Source organism: Centrocercus urophasianus, unplaced genomic scaffold (assembly GCF_019232065.1).
Source record: "Centrocercus urophasianus isolate 14NV4802_14NV808 unplaced genomic scaffold, USGS_Curo_1.0 seq_22, whole genome shotgun sequence".
In the NCBI taxonomy this organism is placed as follows: domain Eukaryota; kingdom Metazoa; phylum Chordata; class Aves; order Galliformes; family Phasianidae; genus Centrocercus; species Centrocercus urophasianus.
The window spans coordinates 12,767,246-12,777,456 of record NW_024884778.1 but is presented as its reverse complement, the minus strand read 5'-3'; positions in this window follow the sequence as shown (position 1 = coordinate 12,777,456).

Here is a 10,211-nt window from a genome sequence, read left to right as displayed (position 1 = left end):
CTTCAGTGGTTCTGAGTAAGCCTTTGTCCCCGGGCTGGTGCTGCATTGCTGGCTCATTTGAGCAGCAGAGAAGGTGGTACTTGGTGATGCAACAGGCACGGTCTGAGCAGGCATAGGTTTGGCTTGCCAAAAGGCAAAGCTGTTTAAGCACTGTGCTTAGGCATAGTGGGAAAAAAAAACAAGCTTTGGATGACAAAGTATCATGTATGTAGTGCTAAATTTCTAGGAAGACGAGAAAAGTCCTAGAGTGAATTTGCTTTCCCATTACTTGCAAGGCATACCTGTACATAAATGACAGCCAATGTTACTAATTAAATCAAATGTGTTTTTTGTGCACATGCTGCATCTCCAATTCTTCATACTGGAATATACTCTGTGTTTCTGAAGAATTTATAGCACTGAAATATTGTTTTAAAGGCAGAACTTGAACTGAAAATGGGGGGAAAAAAAGAATATTTCACTTGGGTTTGAAGTGAATATTTGACAAAAGTCCATCCTGCTGGAGATGCACTCCTGTCTATTTTTACATAGCTTGATTCCCAAAGTTTTCTAAGTGGTTTAACAGCTTATTATGCTAAAATACAGTTTCATAGCTAATCTTTATAAAAGTCCCTATTAAAATTACTCTCTCCATAGATCTGAAGCAGTAGCACTCATGCATCTCAGCACCATAACTCTCTTCCATCACTGAGGAACATCTTACACCTCGTTATCATAAGCTACTTCCTAACTAGGGTGAGTGTTCATGTGTGGGCATATGTATGCTCTGTGTACCTCATTACTTGCCTGTAACTCATTTCCAGATGAAATCTGTGACTGAACAGCATGAAAGTCAGCATTAGCCTTCTCCTTTTCTCGTATCAGATATGAAGATTCACAGAAGATCTGCAGTCTTTTATTTTGGTCAAAACCAAATATTTGGAAATATTTGAGCACTTCTTTCTCCTTTCCACTGAAAGAAAACATTCAGCTATGGCTTGTTCCCAGTAAGAACTGCTCAGTGGGGAAATGGTGATGGTGGAAAGAAGTACTTGACAGATGTCTTCTAATTCTAGCAACCCAGAACTACAGCTAGGGACTAGTCTTTACCTAACATATATTAATTTACCTTGCAGGCTCTTTTAATAGATGCTTGACTGTGAGATGCTGTGAAACTGTGACATTAGCCTGGGATCTCCTTGGCAAAGGTCACAATCAATTGTATTTCCATTGAGAACATCATGTACTGAGTGCTACAGCAGTTGTCAGGTTACTCTGAAACATCAAAACTTTAAAAATAGCGATGGTTGAGACAAAGCCTTTACTGGAAGGTTTTAATAATACTGTATGGAATCTTTAAGCTTTGTTTAAACACCTTGAGTTTGTTACCAAAATTGAGCTGGAATTTCTGAGGGCCTGTGTAACGTAGCAGATGCAGCTGTAGATGGCCGCTTGGTGTGACTTCAGAATCTGACTTGGTATGTGTGGGCACTCTGACGTGATTCATGTCACTAGGTGCCCCTATATTGCCCCTCAGGGGGCACACGAAATATTTCTCTCTCATCAAGTGTTATTTTACCCATCACAAAGCAAATCCAAATGTGCCATGGTGAAGCAGAGCCCTTAAACCTAGATCTGCTTAATCTAAATTGAACTTCTAAGTGAAATTCACTGTTTAGTTTGTTTACTATTTTCTAAATTTGGTACAAGACAAGAGGAAGCAATCTGTATCTGTAGAGAACTACAGTATGCCCATAAATAAGCTCGATCACTGGCCTTCCTGCAGAACACAACAAAAAACCTGTATACTTAACTGACTAGAGGATAAAAATAAATTCTGAGGTTGTACTCCATATCATTGTCTGCTGTTTCTGTTTGTTTTGTTTTAGTTTTTAAACTGTGCATTTTTATGGAACAGCAAACACGGATTATGCTTTAGTAATTCTTATGTCTTCGGCATCTGTCCCTTTGCTTTTATTCACATTTTCATAGCCATAAAATCTAGTTTCTTGTTTGATGATGCAAACCTTTCAGATGCTGAAATGGATAAAAATCCTGCCGAGTTTAGTGAGAGTCATTTTCAGAAATAATCCTTTTATTTGACAGGAATGAATGACCCCAGGCAAAAAAAAGCAGCATGAATATTAAATGACTGAAGATATTAGTGTCCAATGTTTTCATTGCTAGCTTTCCGCATAAAGAAGCACTTGGAGAATTACTCTACAATAGCAAACTGGAGAAGCCCCAAGACATAATCCACTTGAGCCTCAGTTTTATTTTGCATGCATAATAAAGCTTTATTTTGTTTGAAATTGCGGAGTATGTTGACAGGTCTGTCAGCTATCTCCAGCAGATACCCATACTGGGAGATACCCCCTCCAAAGGGAGCTGGCACCCTACAATGTGATGCTGCTTCCGTGGTCATTAAAAGGAGATGTACATATGTTCAAAGCTATAACTGAACTGCGTCAGCATGCCAGCCATGTGGTCAGGTGATTATTTTATTTCAGTATTATAGAATATGGAGATCTGGCTGCACTGGCTGATTTTTTTTTCACTTGGTTTCAAGGGCATCACAAGGAAGCAAAAGGGTGACAGAACAGGGCACAGAGGGTCGTTGTTGGTGGTGCAGAGTCTGGTTGGAGACCTGTAAGCAGTGGTGTTCCTCAGGGGTTTGTACTGGGTCCGGTCTTGTTCAACATCTTCATCAATGACCTTGATGAGGGGATAATGGCCACCCTCAGCAAGGTTGCTGATGATACGAAGTTGGGAGGATTGGCTGACAGCCTGAAGGCTGTGTTGCCATTCAGCAAGACCTGGATAGGCTGGAGAGCTGGGCAGAAAAAAACCGGATGAAGTTTAACAAAAGGAAGTGTAGAGTCTTGCATCTGGGGAGGAATAATTCCATGCACCAGTACAGGTTGGGGGATGAGCTGCTGGAGGGGAGCTCTGCGGAGAGGGACCTGGGTGTCCTGGTGGATGACAGGTTGGCCATGAGCCAGCAGTGTGCCCTTGTGGCCAAAAAGGCCAATGGCTTACTGGGGTGCATTAAAAAGAGCGTGTCCAGCAGGTCGAAGGAGGTGATCCTCGCCCTCTACTCTGCCCTGGTAAGACCTCATCTGGAGCACTGCGTCCAGTTCTGGGCTCCCCAGTATAAAAAAGACAAGGATCTCTTGGAAAGAGTCCAGTGGAGGGCCACGAAGATGGTGAAGGGCCTGGAGCATCTCTCCTACGAGGAAAGGCTGAGTGAACTGGGTCTGTTCAGCCTTGAGAAAAGGAGACTGAGAGGGGACCTGATCCAGGTCTATAAATATCTAAGGTGTGGGGGGCAGAATGGCGAGGCCAGACTCTTTTCAGTGGTGAGTGGAGACAGGACAAGGGGAAACAGCCAGAAACTGCAGCATAGGAAGTTCCGCACAAATGTGCGCAAGAACTTCTTTACAGTGAGGGTGACGGAGCACTGGAACAGGCTGCCAGGGAGGTGGTGGAGTCTCCTTCTCTGGAGATGTTCAAGACCTGCCTGGATGCCGACCTGTGCGACCTGCTGTAGGGAACCTGCTTTGGCAGGGGGTTGGACTCGATGATCTCTGGAGGTCCCTTCCAACCCCTACAATTCTGTGATTCTGTGATTCTGTGATTCTGTGAACTGGCTAGATATTTTAGAAATACTAACGTGATACAAAACTAAAATGTTTCCATTAACTTAAATGCAGCATAGCGCATTATCACTTAACGTGTTTGGGCAATGCTGTCTCTAATGAAAGCAGAACCATCCAGAAAATCCTCAAGGAAATGAACGTTACTCTGTAAACATCTTTTTGATAATTTCACCTGCTAACTGAAAAACATAGAGTCCACTGTGTCCTGAAGCAATTTTATTTGCAGATACTCTGATTGAAGGCTTCAGTGCAGTCTTGTGTGCTACTGACATGATCCCTCCATGCTTTTCTATAGGGATTTGCCTCCCTAGTCTATTAAGCTTGTCTTTGTGTTGTCAAGAGCCATGCACTGGAGTCTTACAATAAAAAAGGATATTTACTCTACTTCTCCAGTTATGCTTTTGTCCTTTTGAACTCTCTGAACACCAGTGAAAACACAGTTGTCAGAGGTCTGACCTAACATGGCTCCCTACTTTGCTGAATGTAATCATAAAGTCAAAAGAGAAAGATTTTTAGTGGGATAGCAATCTTGATATCATACAGCATTGAAAGAGACAAGAAATGCAAGTGGTGTTGGTACCAGTAAAAACAGAGACTGAACATACAGATGAGATGTTTCTGTCAAAGCTGTCATGGGATACCTACATGGGAGTCTCTGCTCTACCTAGCGAGGCACTTAAATTGCTGTACCGTTGAGAATATATCATACTTCCTAACATGTTTAACACTTGTAATTTTCTACTTCCATGAGTAACGCAGCTCATCGGACTGACTTCTAAGTATCAAATTATTATTAAAAACAAAAAAACAAAACAAAAACAAACAAACAAACAAAAAAAACCAAAAACCCCAACACCTTCGAATCTTCCTCCAGACCTGAAAATCTAGACTTGCTTTTTACTTCGCTTGCTTTATTTTTCTTTTTCTAATGCAATTACTGAGACTCCTTCATTTTACAGAGCTGTGATTTTTCTTATTAACCATGGTTCCTGTTTCAGTGTGGGATGCCAACACCAACAAAGAGAGAGGGCTGTGTTTCCACCCATAGGTACTGATTAGCACAGACAGAAAATCTTTTTACAGGCATTAGCTCCTGTTTACTTATAATCCTTAACTTGTGCTTACTTTTAGCCTTACCGCAAAACATGTACGGGTAAATCTGGTGTGCTTTTGTAGCAGTAAAACTTTGTCTTCTGACAAAATAAGTTTGGAGTACATTTTGTGTTTTATCCATCGATTAATTAATAGGATTAAAAAACATATATTTACCCTCAGTTTCATGCTGTAAGTTCAGGCTGTCTCACGCTACATGGTGCATTTTCCTGTAAAAGGAAGAACTGATCATGTGAAACTGTGTCATGATGCAGCCCCAGAATGAAGTAGGACATCTCTTGACCTTGGTGTGCTCAACCGTGCAGCTGTTGCCTTCTTCAAGAGCTGCTTTTTTACAGAGAATGTCTTTGAAAGTCACTTTAAAAATCTATTTGGGAAAAATTCTGCAGAGAATTTTGCTACATTCTTTATTCCTGCATTTGTTGGGAATGAAACATTTTTTGAACCCCAGGCAATGTGTTGTGTTTAGAATGTGGAGCAGAGACTGGAAACTCTGAGAATTTGATTTCACTCTGTACTCTGCTATGTGTTAAGAAACATGAATTTTCACTTTGTCCCTGATCACTGTAATTGTCCCCTTCTTAATATTTAATTCAGAGCTAATAAGTTTTACTTGTGCTGGTACAAATACTTTCAGATGCCACCATAGGTAAAGTTGGTTTAAAAGTAGAAGATAATTCTACATTTGAAAGGATGTATTTGTGCTGTCACAGGGAGAAAGCAAAAGGACTTTGTATGAAGTGCCAGGGCTCATGCCTGAAGGCACAACTTCACCTGGTTGGGCTTGGGGTGGGAGCACCTTGGAGCAGTGCCTTGGGTGGCTCCTCTGGGCACTGGGGTGAGGCTGCAGAGGATGGGGTGCCCAATGAGGCTGACACAACCAACCAAAATGCTGCTCTTCCCCTGCTGCTGGCTGTTATCTCCTGCAGTTGCCGTGGGAGAGCCCCTGCTCAGACGTGTTTTCTTCTGTCTAAACCCTGTGCGTATTTTAGCAGCCTTCCAGCCTCCAGAGTGGAGTTTTGAAGCTCCATCTCAAGCTGCCATCAGAACACCCTGCAGAAGCTGCCGCGTGGCTTGTATTTATCGAAGTTATTTGTTTGCATGAGGCACATGTGCTGACACTGTGACTCATCCATCCATTTCACTGTGACATTTTCAAGCACAATTATGTGTAGTGGAATTTTTTTGGTTCCTGTCAATGTTTCCCATCTGTGAAATCATCATTTTACTGAGCACTAAAAATAGAGATGAAACTCTTCTGAGAAAATTCTGAATCTACTTAAATGACAGTTTGAGATGTGTTCATGCAGTCAACAGTTTAAATATTTTCTGTCATAAATATGGATACTCTAAATTTAAGGTGATGTAGTCCCGCTGTCACCACTTGAGTTCACCTTGTTAGCACAGTGATATACTTGGAAACAGTTTCTGACTAGGAATTTAGTCTGCTGCCCACCACAGCCAATTGCTTAGGCCTGAGATGACCAGGACTGGTGTAGGAATGTGAGGAAGGTGGGCAACACACAGAGTGGGAAGCATCAATAATGGGGAATCACCAGAAAAAAAGTGACATGACAGTAGAAAAGAAGAGGAAAGAGAAGTTGAGAAAGAAGGCTAGCAAGAAATGAAGCTTTCAGACAAGGGCTAAGAGAAGAGCTGGTACTTCAGAGAGGCTCTATTCCAGGTTAGATATTCAAAGCAGATAAAGAAAAGATGTGATAAACTGTAAAAATAGTGAAGAACATAGGTAAAGGAGAGAACTGCTGGAAGAACATAAACTCTGTTGAGTAATTGCACCCTAGTTGAAGCCAAGGAATCTAATTAGTCAGGAAAACACATTTCACTCCATTCTTAGTAATTTGTTTTGGAAAAAAAACCCTGAATTTTAAATTGAACAGATTCTCAGTGTGTTCAGGACATATTAGACCTTATTCCTGTGTAGAGTGAAAAGGAAAAATGAGTTTCAGAAATGTATACAATAGAGCATTTAATTCCAAATCATTGGACCCCATAAGTATATAAAGTTCTGCTGAGAGGTTGGGAATAAATCAGGACATTTGTGGCATTGGTGAGCTCCAATGGAGACCTTTGGCCTCTTCCTTAGCCTGCAGGCAAAAAGACGTGCTTGGAGCTGCTGCTCAGCCAAACAAATGAAAAGAGTCTGTGCAACCCCTGCCTTTCCTCCTTCCCTTCTCTTCTCTTCTTCCTTCCTTCCTCTGTACAAGTTTTTATAATTATACATGCATATATATATGTATTTTTTTTTTTTCACAAAATGTTCAGCTAGATCTCCTGCTAGACTGCTTAGTGTAATTCACTTCATTTACATTTAGCTTTCAAAAACTTGTATTTTTTGTGAGTTTATGTGCAAATGATAAGGCTACACTGTGGTAGGTTTCCTGTCTTTTGGTTTTTTTTTTTTTTTGTGACATTCTAAATAAGACAAAAAGTAGTCAGGGTTATATTTTGTATTGGGATACTCTGCTCACCCAAACCAATACAAAAAAAGAATATGCAAAAACAAAAGACTTTTGTAGAGGGCAATGCAAAATTTGGTGTCACTTCCTCTTGGAAGACATTTTACACTTTAAATCTTGAGTATGGATATGGTCAAGAAAATGGACATTCAAGCCACTTGCTCATCATCTCTATTATGTAGTGGATTCCTAGATTTTAAAATCTGTAAACGTGCATTTTATCTATTTTTGAGATCCCAGTCAGTAGGATTTAGAAGCATGTGCTTTCTATAGTTTTCCACATAAACTGCACTTGTAATAAAGTGCTATTTTAAGCTCTTTAGAGCTTGTTACTTTTACTGACATCAGAAAGATGCTATTCACTGAGCTGACAGACAATATATGGATATACTTAAGTTTAATTATGATCTTTTTTTAGAAAAGAATTTGAAAAACATCTTCAAACCCAAACTGTAACTCTGCGATGCTTCAGGTGAGCAGAATGAAAAGAGCACTTTTAGGCAGAAAGCAGAAGAGGCAGCAGTTGAAAGGATGGAGCCCTGGGCAGCCTGTTCTGGTGGGGGCAACCGGCCACAGCAGGGCTCGGAGCTGGGAGGGATTTAGGGGCTCTGCCAACCCAAGGCGTTCTGCGGTTCAACGGCAGCATGTGCTAAGGTAGATGAAAACACGTAATATGGGTGCGAATGAATTCTACAACTGTTTGTTCTCAGTGTGGCTATCTTTCATTTAAATACTCTTCCCATGTATAAAGACAGTAACAGGTTAGTATGTGTCAGTACGCTAATTGCTTCAGCAGAATTATTAAGATGAGTGATGGATTAATGCTTGTGAGTTGCCTGCTTGTTACAGGACTAGGCTGATTCTGCTGCTTCACACTGTTTGCAGTTCTGTGTTTGTTATATAACTTCTTCCTACTATGGCAATTGTATTCTGATTGGATTTGTCCCTTCCTGCAGTGAGCTGCTGCTCCACCAGCTCATCGGCTGAGGTTCTGGTTAAATAGGACTAGTCACATGTGCTACTAAATTCTGAATGGACTTCTGCTTCTAAAACGTCCATAACATGCTGCTTCTTGGCTCGTCTGCTTCTCTTACAGAGGCTTTGAAAGCAATAAATGTTATCAGAGGACAAATAATAATAATTGAGTGGTAAATCTGCAAAAAATACAGGATAATAACGAATGTATTTTCTTTCTGCCCTGCCATTCTTCAGCTTGTACAGGAAATACACTGATAAGGGCACAGCACTGAGCAGATGGCAGTTGAAGACTATCTAAAACATTAACATAATTCCAACCATTTCATTCAGGAATGAGTAAATATTATCCACGTGACATCAAAGTGAAGCAGTGTTTGTGAAATAATCAAATATTAGTTCCAGAGGAGAAGGACAAACAGCTGTGTAGAGAATTGATGGTTTCAGTAATTAGCGCTTTTGTGATTAAACAGTATCAGTGTTCATACACACTTTCTCAAAACTCACTAAAAGGACGTTCATTTTCATAATTATTATTTTGAAAATGTAGTAGATAATTTGATTATCTAGTAGTTACCTACTGCGTCTGTTGACTGTCTAGGGTTAGACAGCTTTTGAAATAGGCAAAACTACATGTTTGCAGTTCCAGACCAAGTGTGTAAAAGCATCTCTCTTTCATGGTTTTATTAGGAGTCTTTGGAGAGTATCTGTAGTTTCTGCTACATGGTGCTGTTCTCCTCTGTAAGGACGGGCATTGGAAACCAGGCACTGGGAAGGCCAGAACCCTGGGGTTTGATGGACTTCTGCAGACTCCAGCCTTTTTCTTTGGGATGCTTTGTTTGTTTTAGATTCAGGTCTTATTACTCATGGGTTTGCCAATAATGTCTTTGCGTTGAACTTTGTAAGTCTCTTTCAAAACAGCGATCGAGGAACAGGTGAAGGCAACTCAATTGTGTGACTGGAAGGGGTGGAGCCTGCTGCACCTCTCTTAGACCTCATTTAAGGGCTGACTGCCTCTGGGAAGGATCTCCGTTGGAGATTCCTCCTTTGTGGAGCCTAGATCTTCAGAGATGGTTGAGCTCTTTTCCTTGTAACGCCTTTCTGCTGCGCTAGGCCCTTCATCGTTACACCTCCTGTATCACCATTCTATCGCCTTTCTGATTCTTGCAGTTTTCATTGCTGCAAACTTCTGACCTGTGTGTGGCTGATTAAACCAGCCCCCAGAAGCAGGTGGCTCATGGCTGCAGCAGGCTGAATCCACTCAACAGATTGGAGAAAAGCAACTCCCAAAACAAGGCCAAGAAGTGGCATGGAGATAGAAGCTTTCTCTCTCCAGAGGACACTAAAAGTGATGGTTTTCACCTAACAGGGCTTCGTATGAGATCGAAGTATATCAGAAGTGTTGAGGTCTTATTTTTTTTTTTTCCTAAGTCTTCTCTTCATTTTTTATTTATTGTTAATTGTGGGTGAAGGATAGCTTGCAGATGAGATAGAGACATGGGTAAGAAAGCGATGAAAGAGAGGGTTCGTAGCAGTTCTGCTGAATATTTTTTTTAACAAAATAGTACCTTTATCACAGGGTCACACACACTATTTTAACAATGGTTTGTTCAGAACAAATATCCTGAAAATACTCTCAAAAAATAAATCGGGAAGTGGTAATTTCAGAGAAAGCCAACTGGAACTCCGAAGTGTTAATTCTGTTTTGAATTTGTATAATTCTTGCTTGGTTTCATTACGTACTTCTCCCAATGGCTGCAATACTGCCACTGGGAAAAGTATCACTATAGGTGGAGGTGCTGTCCTTGCTGTTGCCACACACCCGAGGGCTGCTCCAATCATATGCATCAGTGCATGGGATTGCTGCTTTAAGACCAATGAAGGAAAAATAAAACCAAAATGAAGGGTTTTGGCTTCTGCTGTGGAGTGCTGAAAATGAAAAATTTTGGAAAGATAATGGAGTTTTTTTTTTTTTTTTTTTTTTTTTTTTTTTTTTTTTTTTTTTTTT